The sequence below is a fragment of the Bison bison genome, unplaced genomic scaffold (genome assembly GCF_000754665.1).
Source record: "Bison bison bison isolate TAMUID 2011002044 unplaced genomic scaffold, Bison_UMD1.0 scf7180017864218, whole genome shotgun sequence".
Taxonomy (NCBI): Eukaryota; Metazoa; Chordata; class Mammalia; order Artiodactyla; family Bovidae; genus Bison; species Bison bison.
Genome location: NW_011494790.1, coordinates 4,763,264 through 4,785,189, shown reverse-complemented (window position 1 = coordinate 4,785,189; position 21,926 = coordinate 4,763,264). Strand labels below are relative to the sequence as shown.

General features: G+C 38.9%; 1 protein-coding gene across 6 annotated transcripts in view; it reads right to left on the bottom strand.

Annotated features, from left to right (window-relative positions):
- ERBB2IP (erbb2 interacting protein) overlaps positions 1-21,926 on the bottom strand; it is a 129,699-nt gene that overhangs the window by 81,511 nt on the left and 26,262 nt on the right. For all 6 annotated transcript variants that reach the window (XM_010845536.1, XM_010845537.1, XM_010845538.1 and 3 more), the window contains exon 2: positions 2,181-2,228. The gene's annotated coding sequence lies outside the window, so the exon portion shown is untranslated. The remainder of the gene's footprint in view (positions 1-2,180; positions 2,229-21,926) is intronic.

The window sequence follows — 21,926 nt, the reverse complement described above, 5'->3', positions numbered from 1 at the left end:
GTTGCTAGACATATTATAAGGATCATTTTCCAACATATGCTAAGTCGCTTCAGTTGTGGCCGACTCTGTGCGACCCCATAGACGGCAGCCCACCAGGCTCCCCCGTCCCTGGGATTCTCCAGGCAAGAACACTGGAGTGGGTTGCCATTTCCTTCTCCAGTGCATGAAAGTGAAAAGTGAAAGTGAAGTCACTCAATAGCGTCAGACCCTCAGCGACCCCATGGACTGCAGCCTATCAGGCTCCTCCATCCATGGGATTTTCCAGGCAAGAGTAGTGGAGTGGGGTGCCATTGCCTTCTTCGTCCAACATATACAAATACTAATCATTATGTCATATACTTCAAACTAATGTAATGTTATATATAAACTATACCTCAATAAAAAAAAAAAGTTACTTTGTCAATAAAGTTTACTGAATATGCTTCAGTTCAGTTCAGTTCAGTCACTCAGTCCCGTCCAACTCTTTGCGACCCCATGAATCACACCACGCCAGGCCTCCCTGTCCATCACAAACTCCCGGAGTTCACTCAGACTCATGTCCATTGAGTCGGTGATGCCATCCAGCCATCTCATCCTCTGTCGTCCCCTTCTCCTCCTGCCCCCAATCCCTCCCAGCTCAGAGTCTTTTCCAATGAGTCAACTCTTCGCATGAGGTGGCCAAAGTACTGGAGTTTCAGCTTTAGCATCATTCCTTCCAAAGAACATCCAGGGCTGATCTTGCAGTCCAAGGGACTCTCAAGAGTCTTCTCCCACACCACAGTTTTATGAAGGTGCATTTTACTCAGAAAAAGCAGTTTTATTGACCTAATAAGAATTTAATCACTAAAGGGGAATTTAGCTTATACTTGTATGTTTAATGAGATAATGAAAAAAAGATTCTAAAAATGAATATACACTTTCTTTTTCAACTGATAATGACTTAGGGGGGACATTTAAGAAAAGTGGGGAAAAAACTATCTGCTTTGTCCAATATGGTAGACAGAGTGGCATTTTAACCTGAAAATTCAAGTTAAATCAAATGAAATTTTGAATCTAGTTTCTTAGTCACACTGACTATATTGTAAATGCTCAATACTCACAGGTAGCTAATGGATACCATACTGAGTAAAAAAAGATAAGGAACATTTCTATTACTGTAGAGACAGCACTAATATAATACTTCAAACTATTACTCTGGTTCATATTATAACTATTATATGCTTATACTTATATATGATAGTATTCAATAATTTGCAAAATATGTCCTAAAAAAATCCATTTTCCAGAAATCATAATGGATTTGAAAGCGTAACTCCCAGCTGAGAATAATGGAACATGACACACTGTTACCAAATACAATGATTTAAGAGTGGGGGATTTCCCTGGTGGTCCAGTGCTTAAGACTCCACACTCCTTATAAAGACAGCATGGCTTCAATCCCTGGTCTGGAAATTAAGATCTCCTGTGCTACACAGAGTGGTCAGAAAAAAAGAAGAGTATATTTATTTTAGTATATTATTTAGTATATTAAATCGTATGTGCAGGGCACTTGAGGTAGAAGGCAATTTACAGGGCAGAATAATTGCTAATGGAAGTAAAATGACCTCTAAGACGTTTCTGTAGTCCTAATAATACTGCAGAACTTCTCAGAAAAGAATGTGAATTCAGAAAAAAAAAACTAGATACTTAGCTTTAGGAAACCGCAAAGAGTTTATATTTCAAATGAAAACTTTGAGAATTAAAAAACAAAACAAAACAGAACTTCCTGTGGACAGAGGCAGTGAAAAGGACAATTGAGACCTCAGAATAAATTCAGTGGTCCTTGAACAAATACAAAAATGGATCCTAATTTAGCAGACTAAAAGTGCTAATTGATAAGAAAGGAGGGGGACCTTAATTATTGACGTCAGAGGAGGAAAGCACCACATGAGAGAGAAATGAGTAACCAAATTCAAAGAGATCCTCCCTTATACAATACTGCAAGGAAGTAAAGCACAGGGAGAAAGACTGACTTGATCTGAACAGGAAGTGATCCACATGGGGACTGTTCATTAAACTTTTAGTGCTGTGATTTAAGAGCCACTTTATAAATCAGGCTTAAAACGGCAGATACAAGAACAGCGGAGGAAGAGGCGCCAACCAAATAAAAGGCATAGTAATAATGCAAACACTTTCTAACAAAAGAAATTAAAACTACTTACCACTGGGTTGAATTTATCTCCCTGATGTTTCTTAATTGAGCCAACATTCTATGAAAACGAAAAAAAGAAACAAAATTAACAATAAAAATAATCTTTATGATTTTAAGGAACATCTCTTCCAATTTCTTATTTATCTCAAAATCTAAATTAAAATCCTGTATAATTCAGTCACATAAACTCACACACACAAAATTGCTAATTTCTCAATACTAACTGGATTTATTGTTCATAATATTTTTAGACTATTGAGAGCCCTCACCTATATTAACAGATACCACTCTACCTACCATGAAAATCCCATTTATTTGAGCTTACTGGGAAACAATAAAAGTTTTCCCAAGCAAATACACTCTAATCACCAATTATACTTAAAATTTAGTAGTTTTTGGTGGTTCTTTGTGGCAAACACTGTTAACTGCTTATCAGTCTTTTCCCTCTTTTCAGAAGTTTCTTTTATTCAAGGTGGTAATGGACCTAGCTAAATACCCACTTTTAGCTTTCCAAGAAGGGTGGACAAGTGACAGATGACACAGTTAAGCTCAATGACACGTACTTAGAAGTCTACTTTGGGGGTAGAATGGTAGTGGATTCTGGAAAAACATCTGTTTCCTTATCTAGGGACGGGTGTGAACATGATGACTATGAATCAACAAGCATGAGGATTAAAAGCCTACCAATAAGGCTGATAAAATAGAAAGACAAAGCAGGCTGGGGTCTCTTAACAGCACTGCTGAGCAGCTGAGCCAATGCCAACCACAGAAATACCTGGATTTCTTGATGTGTAAGAAAATCAAATTCTCTATTTGCTTAAACCATTGCTAGGTTTTCTGTACCTGAAACCAACACATTCCAAAACAGGACAGCCCCAAACCCAAAACAGCAGCATTAATTAAAAGTACATACATCATGAATAATCTTTTTCTGAAAAGCTCAGTGATATTAATAAATACGTGTTTCAGAATTTTAAAGGGTCACTCTAAATATATTAGACTATTTGTCCTTATAAAAAATTATTTAGGACTGCTGAGTTAACTTTCTCCACAAATTCTACACATAGTACATACCACAAAAAACACCTCTGTGTATATCAAGCAAAGATGGCCACTTATTTTGTCACGCAACATACTCCTACAAACATGGTAGTCTGATAAAATGGGACTAACAACGAATTGAGATGGAATATGGCTACAGAAGGAGGTTAGTGAGAAGAAAAGTTTGTGTTTAGAGACTTGAGTTTGAAATACCTGAAAGCTGTCCTAGTGGGATCTTATGTAGACAGTTGCATGAATATCCAGAGATGTGGAAAGAAATCCAAACTGAGACTATAAATTTGGAAGTTATCTGTTTAGAGATATTTAAAGTAATGAAATTAGGGACTTCCTTGGTGGTGCAATGTTAAGAATCTGCCTTTCAATGCAGGCGACAGAGATTCAATCCCTGGTCAGGGAACTAAGATCCCACATGCCACTGAGCAACTAAGCCCACATGCTCTGGGACCCACAGATCCTGAGTGCTGCAACTAAGACCTGACACAGCCAAATAACTAAATAAATATTAAAAAATTAACAAAGTTATAAATTACATGAAAGAATCAAGGGCATCAACGTGGATAAAAGAGTACAGGTTCAAAAAGAAAGGAATGAAGGAAGAAAACAAATTCAATGGTTGAGCCCTGAGATACTATAAAAATAGAGGTCATAAAGAAGAGAAGAGAACCAGCAAAGGACACTGAAAAGAGGCAGTGAGTCAAGAGAAAGCACCCCTCATTCACCCAAAGTATATTCTAAAAGCTAAATGGAAAAAATTATTTCAAGGAGGAAGTTATCAACTATGTTAGTAAGAACTTTAATTGCCACTGTTTAATAAGGTAAAGGTCACTGATTATCTTACTGAGGAGTAATAGAGACAAAATGCTGTTTGTAGGGGATTCAAGAAATAGGAGAAGGATAACATCATAGCAAATATAGACAACCCAGGTAGTTCAGTTATTAAGGACACTGAAAAATACAGGAGGAGTGAGAATAGATGGCAAGTCAAGACTCACAATAGTGGATGTGTAGGGAATAATCTAGTAAGAGAAAGATACATTTTTATAAACAGATTTGGAAAACCATTCATAGACCATCCCAACCAAGTTTCCAGCCAGTTAAAAGAAAAAAGTTGCTCATGGACCCAAAAAAAACCTTGGGTGCCATGGTATACCTTAGGGTTATTTTTCAAAACTACAGATTACTGTAGCTTCTCCCTTAGAGATTCAGATTTAGAAGATTAGCTATAATTCAAGATTCTTTATTATAAAGAAAATGCTGATGTGATTTTTTCCCCCTAACAGTTTCAACAATAATCCACAGTCATATATCTATATTCAAATTACCATCTTTTCCCCTTCCCATTCTTTTTTGATAAACTCTCATTTGGGAAATATTTGTAACTGAAAAGTGAAATCACTGTAAAAGTTTTAAAAAATATAGTATGTATACTTCCCTATGGATCTGAAGAGATCACAAGTTATACTTGGCTAGATTTAAGAGAAATCTTATGTTGGAATGATCTTTTTAAATAAGAGTTCAGAAGTTAAAATGCACAACAAAGGCTCCTCAGGCATGCCCATAGCTATCAGATGGTGTTTAGTTGTTCTGAAAGATTTTAGTTTAATTATGGCTATCATATTTACTAATCTGTATTTGATACAACCTGTGCTTACTTCTGAGGAACATTATGAACATTATTAACCCATTACCTATAAGTACATGCTAGTAAACAATGAAAATAGTTATATGTAAAAGAACAAGAATAAAAAGGTAAGAAACTTATGTAATGAAAAAAACAAATACTGTAAAGGAGCACTTGATCCTGAAGGATAAAAATAATTATATGTATAAAATGTGCTATGCCTTACAGCACATACAGCAAGAGGTGAGGAAAGAAGGCTGATGAAATAGCTACATGTCTCTTAAGGTCAGCATTGCTGTCTGACCCCTGCTCAGTTCAGTTCAGTTCAGTTCAGTCACTCAGTCGTGTCCGACTCTTTGCGACCCCATGAATCACAGCATGCCAGGCCTCCCTGTCCATCACCAACTCCTGGAGTTTACACACACTCATGTCCATCGAGTCAGTGATGCCATCCAGCCATCTCATCCTCTGTCATCCCCTTCTCCTCCTGCCCTCAATCCCTCCCAGCATCAGGGTCTTTTCCAATGAGTCAACTCTTCTCATCAGGTGGCAGAGTATTGGAGTTTCAGCTTCAGCATCAGTCCTTCCAATGAACACACAGGACTGATCTCCTTTAGAATGGACTGGTTGGATCTCTTTGAAGTCCAGGGGACTCTCAAGAGTCTTCTCCAACACCACAGTTCAAAAGCATCAATTCTTCGGCGCTCAGCCTTCTTCACAGTCCAACTCTCACATCCATACATGACCACAGGAAAAACCATAGCCTTGACTAGACGGACTTTTGTTGGCAAAGTAATGTCTCTGCTTTTGAATTATGCTATCTAGGTTGGTCATAACTTTCCTTCCAAGGAGTAAGCGTCTTTTAATTTCATGGCTGCAAACATCATCTGAAGTGATTTTGGAGCCCCCCAAAATAAAGTCTGACACTGTTTCCACTGTTTCCCATCTATTTCCCATGAAGTGATGGGACCAGATGCCATGACCTTAGTTTTCTGAATGCTGATAGAAAGTTTTGTCAATGCCAGCAACGTTAACCAAACAAACTTTTATATCAAACAATGGTTAGCATATATATGTTAAAAAAACTTAAGGTCGAATAAAGCAATTGACATACATATTGAAGTTATAAGGAGTTCCCACAGCTGCAGAAATTTCCACTTTTATATTTTTACATAATTTACATAATAAAATAGACCTTTAAAGTATAGTTTGGCAAATGCATACATCCATATAACCAACAGCAATCAAGATATAAAATCTTTCCTCACCCAAGAAAAATTCCTATGTGCCACTTTCCAGTCAATACCCTCACCAAGACAACCTGTCCTAGATAAGAGTGCTATGACATTTGTGTACAAGTATTAATGAGAATGTAGGCTTCAGTTCTTGCAGGTAAATAAAGGGGAGTGAAATCGCTAGATCACAGTTCATAAAGAAAGCTAAGTGTCAAAGAATTGATGCTTTTGAACTGTGGTGTTGGAAAAGACTCTTGAGAATCCCTTGGACTGCAACCAGTCAATCCTAAAGGAAATCAACCCTGAATATTCATTGGAAGGACTGACACTAAAGCTGAAGTTCCAATACTTTGGCCACCTGATGTGAAGAACTGACTCTGGAAAAGACCCTGATGCTGGGAAAGATTGAAGGCAGGAGGAGTAGGGGATGGCAGAGGATCAGATGGTTGGATGGCATCACCGACTTGATGGACATGACTTTGAGCAAGCTCCAGGAGTTGGTGATGGACAGGGAAGCCTGGCATGCTACGGTCCATGGGGTCGCAAAGAGTGGGATACAACTGAGTGACTGAACTGAACTGAGTCTATAGGCATGTTTAATTTTATTCTTAAAAAATAAACAAATCATTTTAGAAAGTAGTTTTACCACTTACCACTCCCAGAGTTCCAATTAAATTTTCACCAACACTTGATATTCTCAGTCTTTCTTAATCTTAATCTATGTAGTAGGTGAAGATCAGTATCTCACTGTATTTTTGTTTTGCATTTCTCTAATTACAAAATGGCATAGCAGAGCCTTATCTGTCTTTGGACCTTGGTTAGATGATAAAGATACTGGACTCAAGTCTGACATGACACTCTAGTGAGAAGAGTGATAAGATTTTGTATATGGGAAGAATGCATATTATTGTGCAAGCAGATACACTATATAAGACAATAATTCTCCATGAGCATCTCACATTTCTGCATAGCCTGGGTTCTCTGAACAATGTCATTTACAGCCAATTTAAGATGTTTATATAAGGATACATTCCAGATAATAACATTTAGCAACACTGAGGCAGTTCAATGTCTTCTCTCCAGAGATCGTTGTTCACTGTTTAGTCACTAAATCATGGCCAACACTTTGTGACCCTGTGGACTGCAGCACACCAGCACACCTTCCCTGTCCTTCACCGTCTCCTGGAGTTTGCCCAAATTCATGTCCATTGAGTTGGTGATGCTATCTAATCATCTCATCCCCTGCCGCCAGAGAAGATTTGTTTAAATTCCAGAGTAAAGGTAAGGTTTCTCTCTCTCACTCTCCTGAGGACAGGACAAGTCATGAGTGGTCCTATGTGTGGTCAGGTTTCCCAATTCAGGGTTCCCTTCTTCAGTGCACACTACTACCTGTGCAGGTCCCATCTGACCTTCACTGTGAAGCCCTATGAAGATTCAGGCTCAAGTAACCAACACAAGTACTGCCCTGGTGGCTGCTTGCTTTCCAGGGAGTAATAAACTCTTTGTCTCTGGTTTGTGTTTCCTGGCAAGTTAACACAGTACCTTGTAAATAGGGTAAAATCCCAGACCTCTGACCTGAGATTTAACCACTATGAATCAAGAAACAGGGCCACAATGCCTTTCACCACCAAGATTAAGAGATCCAGAGTCTATTCCCCACTGCTTGAAATTGGGCTGACTGGAGGAGGAGATGGCAACCCACTCCAGTATTTCTGCCTGGGAAATCCCATGGACAGAGGAGCCTTGGCAGGCTACAGCCCCATGGGGTCACAAGAGAGTTAGAAGTGACTTGGTGACTAAACAACAATGACTTGCTTATGCCAACTCAGTGTGGCAGAAGTTAAGCAAACAACAGTGCCTCTGCCTCAAGAAGATTTACTACTACTGCTTTACCTTCCTTGAATGCAGCCCTGAGGACATGATGCCATAAAGAAGCCAGGGATAAAAGACCACATGCTGATTCACAAGTTCAAGAGTTATATAAATTGCTCTAAACATTAAGTTTACCAATTATACTGATTTTTTTCCAATGAGAAAATTTTACAATTTGTTCATTTACATGGGACATTTTCCATTTCGCTCATTTCCATTTTCTCTATATTTTCTGCCTTTTTATTTGTTTTGAATTTGTCTTTTTCTCTTAGGCTAAAACTTATTAAGTAATGATTCTAATATTTTCTTCTTCTTCAAGATTTAAAGCTATGAATTCTGAAGTTCACTTCATAAATGTTGATATGTTGTCTTTCCATTTGTTTAAAATGTTCATTTTCCATTTGATTTATTCTTTTAACCATGAGTTATTCAGAATCACCTTAATTTTAAAACATTCAGACTGGGAATTCTCTAAGAGTTCAGTGGTTAGGACTCTGAGCTTCCACTGCCAAGTGCCTGGGGTTCAATCCCTGGCCAGGAAACTAAGATCCTGCAAGCTTCATGGTATGGCTAAAAAAAAAACAAAAAACACCACCATTCAGGGATCTCCTAATTCCATTACTTCATGGCAAATAGATGGGGAAACAATGGAAAAAATGAGAGACAATTTTGGGGGGCTTCAAAATCATCACAGATGGTGACTGCAGCCATGAAATTAAGAGACTCTTCTTGCTCCTTGGAAGAAAAGCTATGACCGACCTAGACAGAATATTAAAAAGCAGAGCTATTGCTTTGCCAACAAAGGTCTGTCAAGTTAAAGCTATGGTTTTTCCAGTAGTCATGTATGGATATGAGAGCTGGACTATAAAGAAAAAGAAAGCTGAGTGCCAAAGAATTGATGCTTTTGAACTATGCCACTGGAGAAGACTCTTGAGAGTCACTTGGACAGCAAGGAGATCAAACCAGTCAATCCTAAAGGAAGTCAGTCCTGAATATTCTTTGGACGGACTGATGGTGAAGCTGAAAACACCAATACTTTGGCCACTTGATGCAAAGAACTGACTCTTTGGAAAAGACCCTGAAAGAAAGACTGAAGCCGTGAGGAGAAGGGGACAACAGAGGATGAGATGGTTGGACAGCATCACCGACTTCATTGACATGAGTTTGAGTAAGCTCCAGGAGTTGGTGATGGACATGGAGGCCTGGCGTGCTGCAGTCCATGGGGTCACAAAGAGTTGGACAGAACTGAGCAACTGAACTGAATTCTCATTTGTTATTGATTTCTAACTTAATTTCACTGTAGACAAAGAAAATATTATAATTTCAAGTCTTCCACAGTATGTTGAAGTTTTGACATCCTCACATGAGATCTACCTTGGTGTTTCATGTATATTTAAATGTCACATTCTGCATCTCTTGGGCTTAGTATTCAAAAAATGTCATGTGAAACTGATTGACAGTGGTGTTCAAATCTTCCATACCCTTCCTAATTTATGGTATTCTTTTTCTACTAATTACTGAAAAGTACTGAAATCTCTAAGTATAAATGTCCATTTCTCCTTTTATTTCTATCAAATTTTATTTCATGTATTCTGAATATTTTGTAAATATACATTTAGGGTTCTTATATCTTCTTGATAAATGGATCCTTTTATCATTATAAAATGTCCTTTTACTCTACTAATAATCCTTAAAGTATATTTTGCTATAACAACTTTCTTTTGATAAGTGTTAGTATACCTTTTTCCACTATTGCTTTTAACCAAATTTGTTTTTAAATTGCCCATTTGTACAAAGCATATAGTTGGTTCTTGCTATTTTATCCAACCTGACCATTTCTATGTTTCAATGCTTGGCTTAGACCATTTGTATTTAATATAATTACTTGTATAATTTAAGTTTATTGCATTACTATTTATTTTTAACTTGTTCTTTGTTCCTGTTTTCCTGCCTCCAAATATAGTTATTTCCGTATATAATCTCATTGTGCGGACTTTTAAGTCCTACACACACAACACATGTATTTTGGCTGCTCTAGGAATGTACAGCACATATTCTTAATTCATCATAGTCCACCTTCAAATAATATTATACTATTCTAATTACATATATAATTTTATATATAACAAATGCAAAAGAGTATAATGTGTTTGTTTATACTCTCATGTTTCATGCTATGGTCATAAACTTTACTTCCATATATTATAAATCCCAGGGCTTCCCAGGTGGTGCGGGGGTAAAGAATGTGCCTGCCAACACAGGAGGTGTAGAGTAGGAAATGGCAACCGACTCCAGTATTGCTGCCTGGAAAATTTCATGTCAGATAAGTCTGTCAGGTCACTTGGACAGCAAGGAGATCAAACCAGTCAATCCTAAACGAAGTCAGTCCTGAATATTCTTTGGAAGGACTGATGGTGACGCAGTGCATGGGGTCTCCAAGAGTTGGAAACACCTGAGTGTGCACGCATGCACACACACACACACACACACACACACATTCACTGTCATTTATATAAATTTAAAGACCAGAAAACAGACTTCTGTATTTATTCACACACTCACCATTTCTTACGGTCTATTTCTTATAACAGATTTGCTATCAAGGCCATTTGAGCAGTGTTTTTAAAGATACTGCATTTTTTAGTTCTAGAATATGCATTTGGTATTTTTCCAAAGTTTCCATCACTCTCCTGAAATACTCAATCCTTCACATGCTATCCTGCTTTAAAATAACTGTCTCCTAACTCACTGACTCCTAACTCTGCGTCATCTAAGAAGTCTGTTCACTGTTTTCTCTTATTTATATAATCATTATTTTCCTGTTTTATGTTTCATATTTTTTCATAGTATTCTAAATCCTTTTTATAAAATGAGGGTTGAGAAATGAGCGTAAAACTGTTAAGTTTTCTTTATTTCTCAGAGAATTATGCTCTTCTCTCAGTTAGGATGTATGCATGCATGCTCAATCAGTCGCTCAGTCATGTCAGACTCTTTATAACCCCATGGACTGCAGCCCGCCACGCTCCTCTGCCCATGGAATTTTCCAGGCAAGAATGCTAGAGTGCCTTGCCATTTCCTACCCTTGTGTCTCCTGTATTGGCAGGCAGATTCTTTACCATTGGGCTACATGGGAAACCCCTAGTTAGAATGAGTCACGGATAATTCAGATTTCTAGCAGATTCAATTTGAGCTGAAACTGGCTGCAGCTTTCAGTTCTGCAGCTTTCAGACTGCAGCTTCAGTTGCTCAGTCGTGTCTGATTCTTTGCAACCCATGGACTGCAGCACACCAGGCTTCCCAGTCCATCACCAACTCCCAGAGCTCACTCACTTAAAATCAACTCACTCAAAATCATGTCCATTGAGTTGGTGATGCCATCCAACCATCTCATCCTCTATCGTCCCCTTCTCCTCCTGCCTTCAATCAGAGTGAATTTTTCTGTGATCAATTCAATCCCCAACTTCTCATCCTCAACCACAGTCATATCTTTTTGATCTTGTCAAAATCTGAGATAGGAAGAAATTGGGCTACAGTTCTGCATATTTTGGGTTTGATTTACCTTTAGATTCAACTCCAGCAGTGTCCCATAATTCAAGAACCATTAGAATTTGCAGAACTATACATTTCTTTAGGTTTTTCAACCCCTCCTGTACTCCTCTTTAAGCAAAATTCAAGGTAGATAAAATTATCAGGCTCAATGATTTAATTCTGCTTTGGGGCTTTGTCAGATACCCACCCTTTCCCCAAAAGCCCACAGTGTCTCTTGAAGATTGGATGATTTATCTTCAGCCCTTCAGTCTTTCCATTTACTGCTTCATCCTATACTGAAACCAGGCTGGGAAGCTGCCACACTCTTGACTCACCTATGAGAAGTTCATGTATCTCTGGAAATCAGTTCACCAAGGCTTCCTTGATTCCACTGATTTTTTGCTACCTCTAATTTTTTTTAATGCGATTTTTGTTTTTCTTATTCTCACCAGGGGACCAGAAAGTTTTTGTGCGCTCCCATATGCTAACTCGCATGCACTTTCATGGGGTCGCAAAGACTCAGACCAAGAGACTGAACAACAACACGCTAACTAGAAGCAGGAAAGGAGATGCCCAGCGTAGATACATAGTTCTGTTTATAGATAAGACACTCCCATGGAAGAGATTCAGTCTGTTTCACCCTTCTGTGAAACAAATTTGGTAAAGGTAGAAGAAAAATCTTCAAAATTCTCCTCTATCTCAGTTTAGAAGGAATTACAATTTACAAAACAGAAAGAGGGCCTAATTATTCTTACAAAAAGATCTTCATTCCACAATTAGAAATAAGACTACAAATGCAAACATCCCACACAGAATTGATTTATTTAACTCTGAAAACCTAACATCAGATCATTCTAAAATCAGAGGGAGGAAGTAGAGGGAGGTTTTAGTATGGCTCAGAACCAAACTTAGAGAAGGTGAAAACTGTGCCAAAAATAGGAATACTGAAGGTCTGTGAGGAGATTTCAACTTTTTGTAACACACAGTTGGTTCTTTCAACAACAGGTCAATAAAAGCTGTGCACAGAGACACTGTAGAAATACGCACCACAAACATATTCACAATGATGTTGCACTTAATGTAATAAATTAAATCTTGGCATTATTTCAAACCTAGAAATACTTTCTCATATAGCCTTGACCAGATTCTAAACTATTCCCAAACACAATCCTGTGGCAGGACTAACTTCCTTGTACGTATTCCCTTATTTCTCTTTACTTCCTGGTATTCATCTCTATGCCAGAGTAAATCCCAATCTTCTTAGATTCTGCTAATGACTTATAACAATTTCCTTTGCAGACTCTTGACACATGGTTTGTAAGCCTTGACGGGTACAGAACAAGATGGTCAAATAAACCAAAGAGAATGTTAATTCTCTAACATATCCTAAGAATCAACTGATTTTGACCACACACAGCAATATGAGACACTGAGTAGGTGTATTTTCCCTCTCATCTTAAAAAGGATCTCTTCTGAAGGTATCTCTCCAGTTATCAACCCATTTCTCTGCTCTCCTTTACAACAAAATTCCAAACAAGTTGTCTATACACACTCTAACCAACTATTTCATCAATTTTTCTCAAACTCACTGGAATCACACTTTTGTCCCCCATCACTTCAATGGAAACTGTTCTTCCTAGGTCATTAATGGCCTCAGTTCAGTTCAGTTGCTCAGTAATGTCCAACTCTTTGCAACCCCATGAACTGCAGCACACCAGGCCTCCCTGTCCATCACCAACTCCCAGAGTCCATCCAAACCCATGTCCATTGAGTTGGTGATGCCATCCAACCATCTCATCCTCTGTCATTCCCTTCTCCTCCTGCCCTAAATCTTTCCCAGCATCAGGGTCTTTTCCAATGAGTCAGCTCTTCGCATGAGGTGGCCAAAGTTTTGGGAGTTTCAGCTTCAGCATCAGTCTTTCCAATGAATACCCAGGACTGATCTCCTTTAGGATGGACTGGTTGGATCTCCTTGCAGTCCAAGGGACTCTCAAGAGTCTTCTCCAACACCACAGTTCAAAAGCATCAATTTTTTGACACTCAGCTTTCTTTAGAGTCTAACTCTCACATCCATACATGGCCACTGAAAAAACCATAGCCTTGACTAGACGGACCTTTGTTGGCAAAGTAACGGCTCTGCTTTTGAATATGCTATCTAGGTTGGTCATAACACTCCTTCTAAGGAGTAAGCGTCTTTTAATTTCATGGCTGCAGTCACCATCTGCAGTGATTTTGGAGCCCCCAAAAATAAAGTCTGACACTGTTTCCACTGTTTCCCCATCTATTTCCCATGAAGCGATCAGACCAGATGCCATGATCTTTGTTTTCTGAATGTTGAGCTTTAAGCCAATTTTTGCACTCTCCTCTTTCACTTTCATCAAGAGGCTCTTTAGTTCTTCTTCACTTTCTGCCAGAAGGGTGGTGTCATCTACATATCTGAGGTGATTGATATTTCTCCCGGCAATCTTGATTCCAGCTTGTGTTTCTTCCAGTCCAGCATTTCTCATGATGTACTCTGCATATAAGTTAAATAAGCAGGGTGACAATATACAGCCTTGACGAACTCCTCTTCCTATTTGGAACCAGTCTGTTGTTCCATGTCCAGTTCTAACTGTTGCTTCCTGACCTGCATACAGGTTTCTCAAGAGGCAGGTAAGGTGATCTGGTATTCCCATCTGTTTCTGAATTTTCCACAGTTGACTGTGATCCACATAGTCAAAGGCTTTGGCACAGTCAATAAAGCAGAAATAGATGTTTTTCTGTAGATGTGTTTATTGTTTTTTTAGTCTGTGCAATAAACATTAATGGCTTACCTATTGCCAAATCCAACAGACAACTCTAAGCTCCTCTCTCCCTTGACTTAGTAGTAGCATTACTTCCCACTACTTCAGGTATTTTCTTCACTTAGCTTCCAAGACATGACATCCTCCTGATTTTGTTCCTACACCACTGGCCACATCACAGTATCCTTTGATAATTACTCCACTTTATATCAACGTCAACACATTAGAGTGATGAAGAATGCAGATATTCACCCTCTTCTCTATCTATACTCATGCTCTTGTTGATGATCCAGTTTCAAATGTTGAAATATTACCAAGTCTTTCAATACTAAGCACTCTAATGATACCTGTCTTAGTTTGGGTTCTCTCAAAAACAAAGGTTAAGATAAGGATTTGAATGCAGATAGTCCATCTAAGAAACGACCTAAACAGCAGTTAGAGTATGTGATGGGGAGGAAAAGCCAATATAAGAAACGGTATATTACTGAAGTCATCCCTAACCTAGGGATAACTGGGGTTCATTCTCTTTAAATTCTCTGAGAAGTACATGGGGGTCTCAAAATTGTCTGTCCATAAGATGAGAGGCAAGCTGTTATACATCTGCTCCTGTTTCCTACTGGTTAAGCACTGCTTCTATGGGCGTTAACTTGCCCAAACTACTAGCTCTTGCTTGCTTTCTGGTCCAGCTGGCCTCCCACAGCACAGAAATCACTGTTGTTCACATTCACTAAAAATACAAACAACAAAACTTAACAATGAGCAAAGGATTTGAAGAAACATGTCTCCAAAGATATGTTAATGGCCAATATGCACGTAGAAAGATGATCCACACCCTTAGTTATTAGGGAAACAGAAATTAAAACCGCAAAGAGGTTAAAATTTTACACCAACTAGGGATAGCTTAATAAAAAAGCCAGGTATCAGGACCGATGTGGAGAAATTAAAACCCTCATACATCACTGATGTAAATGTAAATTACTGCAGTCACTTCTGAAAAACAATTTGGCAATTCTTCCAAAAAGTTAAACATAGTTACCATATAACCCAGCAATTCTATTCCTGGGTATTTAATCAAGAGGACTGAAAACATCTGCTTTCAGAAAACCTTGTAACTAATGTTCATAACAGCATTATCCATGAAAGAAAGAAAGAAGTCGCTCAGTTGTGTCCGACTCTTTGCGACCCCATGGACTGCAGCCTACCAGGCTCCTCTGTCCATGGGATTTTTATCCATAGTGGACAAAAAAGGGGAAATAATCTAATACACATAAGCAATGAATGGATAAGCAAAATGTTTTATATTCATACAATGAAATATGTATTATTCAGCTATTATATAAAGAGATGAACTACTGATACATGATACAACATGGATGAACCTTGGAAACATTATGCCAGGGTAAAGAAGCCAGATACAAAGGCCATATATTTTATAATACCATTTTTATGAACTGTTCAAACAGGCAAATTAATAGAAACAGAAAGCAGATTTGTGGTTCCAGGGTCTAGGGGCAAAGGAAAACAGGAGTGACTGCTAACATGTATGGGGCTTGGGGCAGTGATGAGATTTTTTGGAACTACATGATGATGGCTGTAGGACCTTGCAAATGTACTAAAAATTACTGGAGTGTACACTTTATAAACAGGTGAACTTTATCATTTATTATTTGGGCTTCCCCAGTGGCTCAGACGGTAAAGAATCTGCCTGCAGTGTGGAAGACCTAGGTTTGATCCCTGGGTCTGAAACGGATCTTTCTTTCCACAGAAATTTATTTTCCTACCTTCCTTCTCCCTTTAAAAACTTAAGTTACTTCTGTGCAACCCCCTAATTGAATCCCAATTTATAACTTTACTGAGTCAAAGCTTTGCTCAGTACTTTTACCTTACTACTGACTCCTCTTTTCTAATACTTCACTATGCTAATTACTTCTCTGGTTCTTTAAGTGGTGTTTTAAATAAGGTGAATCGCTCAGTCGTGTCTGACTCTTTGCGACCCCATGGACTGTAGTCTACTACGCTCCTCCGTCCATGGGATTTTCCAGGCAAGAGTACTCGAGTGGGTTGCCATTTCCTTCGCCAGAGGATTTTCCTGACCCAGGGATCGAACCCAAGTCTCCCGCAGTGTAGGCAGACACTTTACTGTCTGAGCCACCAGGGAAGTCCATTTTAAATAAAGCTGTCTATAAATAAAATGCTTTTGTGCAATGTGTACACTGCCCTAGAAACAGAGTCAAATCTGTTGAAAAGCGTGACCTGATTTGTGAATCCTGGCACACAAGTGCCACAGTGCTTGAAAGTCCACCATTAGTTATTTATTATATTTTGGACTTTCTCCAAACAATCTCTATTAGAATGCAACCTACTTAGTGAAGACAAGGCCCTAACTTCTTAAGGTAATTTCTTTATATTCTTTCTTAAGTTCAAGAGAAAAGAAGCTTTAGAGAAGGAACTATGAGCAAAGAGCAGAAAAAGATAGAAATCAGCAAATACACACACCTATAAACACACGAGGCCAGAATGAAATCATTATTTTTCTGTAAAGCTAATGTGTTTAACTTAGCCTGATTATTATTATAACCACCACAAACCTTTCAAAGAAAATCAGATCAGTCTTAACACCTTGTAACAGAGGATTTTAAGTTTAATTATTAATATGGTGGCACTAGTGGTAAAGAATCTGCCTGCCAATGCAGGAGACCTAAGGTCTTACTTACTTTTGAAAGTACTGTGCTACCTATACCTAAATCCTCTTGGGCTTATCTAATATATAATGTGTGAAATTAGCCTTAGGTTTTCAAACATTACTTTTGAAAATACTGTTTTGTTTTGTCTTTTAAATATTTGTTTATTTGGCTGTACCAGGTCTTAGCTGCAGCATGTGGGATCTTTTTCGACCAGGGATGGAACCTGGGACCCCCTGCACTGGGAGTGCAGAGTCTCAGCCACTGGACAACCAGGGAAGTTCTGAAAATACTGTTTTAAGTAACAAACTTCTTTAAAATTTTCTGTAGAAAAGAAAGTGGGAAAATATTGTTAGAACAGCTAAGGACTACCAGGTGCTTTGTGCCAAGTTCATTCACATACTGAACTCTGACATCCCTCCAAATTAGGTATTATATACACATTTAAATATAAACAAAGGTTACAGGATAAATAAGAGGCAAATCTGAAAGCTCCAAGTGTAATCGTGTTCCATTTCATCAATGATTCTCAATGAATGTAAGGACACCTTCAGTCCAAAACTGTCAAGGACAGACATAAGAATCACACTTTCAATATTCTTAAGAAAATACTTACAGGCATATGAGTTTGGGAGTCTTTTGCAATAAAACCCCATGGCCTAAGGGTAGAAACAATTCTAAAATTTCAATAGAAATATTCTCTATCAAAATGGATGATGGAAGAAATGACACAGCAGACGCCAGTCGAATAACCTCACAGTTCACAATGACCCTTCCTTTCTCCAAAAAAAGGCAACCACAAATCCATAAAATATTACCTTCATGCAATTTAAATAATATGGCCCTTAAGGTGATACAAAGGCACCAGTCTTGTCAACAAACGGTACCAGAACGATCAATCACATGCAAAGGAGTGAACCTCAACACAGACCTTAGAACTGTCACAAAAATTAACCCCAAATGGATCACAGGCCTAAATGTAAAATATGAAACTATAAAACTCCTAGAAGATAACATAGAAGAAAACCTATATGACCACCTAGGGTATGGTGATTTTTTTCAAGACAACATCAAAGGCACAATCCATGAAAGAAATAATTGATAAGGTGGACTTTCTTAAAATTACAAATCTGCTCTGCAAAAGACAACGTGAAGAGAATGAATGACAAGCAAAACACTGGCAGAAAATAGAGCTAATCCTTCATATTCACAGTTTCTGTACTCTGAGATTCAACCAACCTTGGATATTTGAAAAAAGAAAAGTCCAGAAAATTTCAAAAAGCAAAACCTGAATTTGCCACAAGTTGGCAACAATTTACATTACATTTACATTGTACTTACAACTATTTACACAGTTTTTACATTGTATTAGGCTTATAAGTAACCCAAGATGATTTAAAGTATACAGGGAGGATATGCCATGGTTACATGCAAACACTGTGCTATTTTACATAAGCGACCTTCACATTTTGGTATCTTGGGGCAAGGGAGGGTTCTGGAACCAAGCCACAGCATATGTGAGTGGGAGGACTGTATTTGCAAAAGACACACCTGATAAAGGACTGTCATCCAAAATACACAAAGAACTCTGAAAATCAAACAGAGAAAACAAACAACCCGATTAAAAATTGCCAAAGATCCTAACATTCTCACATCACCAAAGAAGATATACAGATGAAAAATAAGCATATGAAAAGATGCTCCACATCATAAGTCATCACGGAAATACAAATTAAAACGAGAAACCACTGTAAACCTATTTAGAATAGCCAAAATCTGCAACACTGACAATACCAAATGCTGGTGAGGATGTGAAACTCTCATTCAATACTGGTGGAAGTGAAAAACAGTACAGCCATTGTGGAAGAGTGTGGTAGTTTCTTATGAAACTTAACATACTCTTACCATACAGTGCAGCAATCATGCTCTTTGGTATTTATCCAAAGGTACTGGAATCTTATGACCACAAAGAAAAAAAAAACCTGCACAGAGACGCTTATAGCAGCTTTCTTCGTAAATGCCACCACTTGAAAGCAACCAAGATGTCCTTCAACAAGTGAATGGTACACAAAGACAATGGATTATTCAGAGGTTAAGAAGAAATGTGCTATCAAGCCATGGAGGAACCTTAAGAGGTGTACTGCAAAGAACTCTGAAAAGACCATACACATACATGTGATTCCAAACACATGATATTCCAGAAAAGGGAAAACTACGGAGACAGTAAATAAATTAGAGGTTTCCAAGGATGGGGCATGGGAGACGGATGAAAAGGCAGAACAGAGGATTTTTAGGGCAGTGAAACTACCCTGCATAGTACCATACTGATGAATATATGCCATTATGCTGCTGCTGCTGCTGCTAAGTCGCTTCAGTCGTGTCCGACTCTGTACGACCCCATAGATGGCAGCCCACCAGGCTCCCCCGTCCCTGGGATTCTCCAGGCAAGAACACTGGAGTGGGTTGCCATTTCCTTCTCCAACTCATGAAAGTGAAAAGTGAAAGTGAAGTCGCTCAGTCGTGTCTGACTCTGTGCGACCCCATAGATGGCTGCCCACCAGGCTCCCCTTGGATTCTCCAGGCAAGAACACTGGAGTGGGTTGCCATTTCCTTCTCCAACTCATGAAAGTGAAAAGTGAAAGTGAAGTCGCTCAGTCGTGTCCAACTCTTTGCGACCCCGTGGACTGCAGCCTACCAAGCTCCTCTATCCATGGGATTTTCCAGGCAAGAGTACTGGAGTGGGGTGCCATTGCCTTCTCCATATGCCATTATACATTTGACCAAATGCCTAGAATGCACGATACACGAACAGTGAACTCAAATGTAAATTAAGAACTGTGGGTGATAATTATGTGTCACTGTAGGTTCACTAACCATAACAAAGTACCATGCTGGTGGGGGATGGTGATAATAGGGGAGGTTATGCAAGTGTGGGAACATGGAGTATATAGGAAATCTCTGCACCTTATGCTCAATTTGGCTGTGAACATAAAACTGCTCTTAAAAAAAAAAGTCTATCTTAAAAAAGAACAACTAGTCCTGATGTTTTACTTACTACGGAAAAAAGAATGGAAATACATTAACTAGAACAATTACAATCTCCGTCAGTGGTCCTCATTCCAACATGCAACCACTTAAAGAATACCCAACTCTCAGTTCAGTCGCTCAGTCGTGTCTGACTCTTTGTGACCCCATGGACTGCAGCCTGCCAGGCCTCCCGGTCCATCACCAACTCCTGGAGCTTACCCAAACTCATGTCCAGCAAGTTGGTGATGCCATCCAACCATCTCATCCTCTGTTGTCCCCTTCTCCCGCCTTCAATCTTTCTCAGCATCAGGGTCTTTTCCAATAAGTCAATTTTTTGTATCAGGTGGTCAAAGAATTGGGAGTTTCCGCTTCAGCATCAGTCCTTCCAAGGAATATTCAGGACTGATTTCCTTTAGGATGGACTGGTTGGGTCTCTTTGCAGTCCAAGGGATTCTCAAGAGTCTTCTCCAATACCACAGTTGAAAAGTATCAATTCTTCGGCGCTCAGCTTTCTTCACCGTCTAACTCTCACATCCATACATGACTACTGGAAAAACCATAGCCTTGACTAGACGGACCTTTGTTGCAAAAGTAGTATCTCTGCTTCTTAATATTCTGTCTAGGTTGGTCACAGCTTTTCTTCCAAGGAGCACGTGCCTTTTAATTTCATGGCTGCAGTCAACATCTGCAGTGATTTTGGAGCCCCCAAAAATAAAGTCTTTCACTGTTTCCATTGTTTACCCATCTATTTGCAATGAAACGATGGGATCAGATGCCAAGATTTTAGTTTTCTGAATGTTGAGTTTTAAGCCAACTCTTGCTCTCTCCTCTTTCACTTTCATCAACAGGCTCTTTAGTTCTTCCCTTCCTGCCATAAGGGTGGTGTCATCTGCATATCTGAGGTTATCGCTATTTCTCTCAGCAATTTTTTTTAACCATAGTGGTTTTCTTTTTTAATCAATTTATTTTTTACTGAAGGATAATTGTTTTACAGAATTTTACTGTTTGCTGTCAAACCTCAAAATGAATCAGCCATCAGTTCCGTTCAGTTACTCAGTCATGCCCAGCTCTTTGCAATCCCATGAACCGCAGCACGCCAGGCCTCCCTGTCCATCACCAACTCTTGTGGTCCACTCAAACCCATGTCCATTGAGTCGGTGATGCCATCCAACCATCTCATCCTCTGTCGTCCCCTTCTCTCCCTGCCCTCAATCTTTCCCAGCATCAGGGTCTTTTCAAATAAGTCAGCTCTTCACATGAGATGGCCAAAGTACTGGAGTTTCAGCTTCAACATCAGTCCTTCCAATGAACACCCAGGACTGATCTCCTTTAGGATGGACTGGATCTCCTTGCAGTCCAAGGGACTCTCAAGAGTCTTCTCCAACATCACAGTTCAAAAGCATCAATTCCCATAGGTATACATATATTCCCCTCCCTTTTGAAACTCCCTCCCACCTCCCTCCGCATCTCACCCCTCCAGGTTGAAACACAGCCCGTTTTAGTTTCCTGAGCCTTACAGCAAATTCCCATTGGCTATGTATTTTACATATGGTAATCTAAGTTTCCATGTTACTCTTTCCATACATCTCACCCTCTCCTCCTCTCTCCCCATGTCCATAAGTCTATTTTCTATGTCTGTTTCTCCATTGCTGCCCTGTAAGTAAATTCTTCAGGATAAGTTTTCCAGATTCTGTATATATGTATTAGAATATGGTATTTATCTTTCTCTTTCTGACTCACTTCACTCTAAAAGGTTCTAGGTTCATCCCCCTCATTACAACTGACTCAAATGTGTTCCTTTTTACGGCTGAGTGATATTCCATTGTGTATATTTCCCACAACTTCTTTATCCATTCATCTGTTGATGGACATCTAGGTTGCTTCCATGTTCTAGCTATTGTAAATAGTGCTGCAACGAACAATGGGATACATGTATCTCTTTCACTTT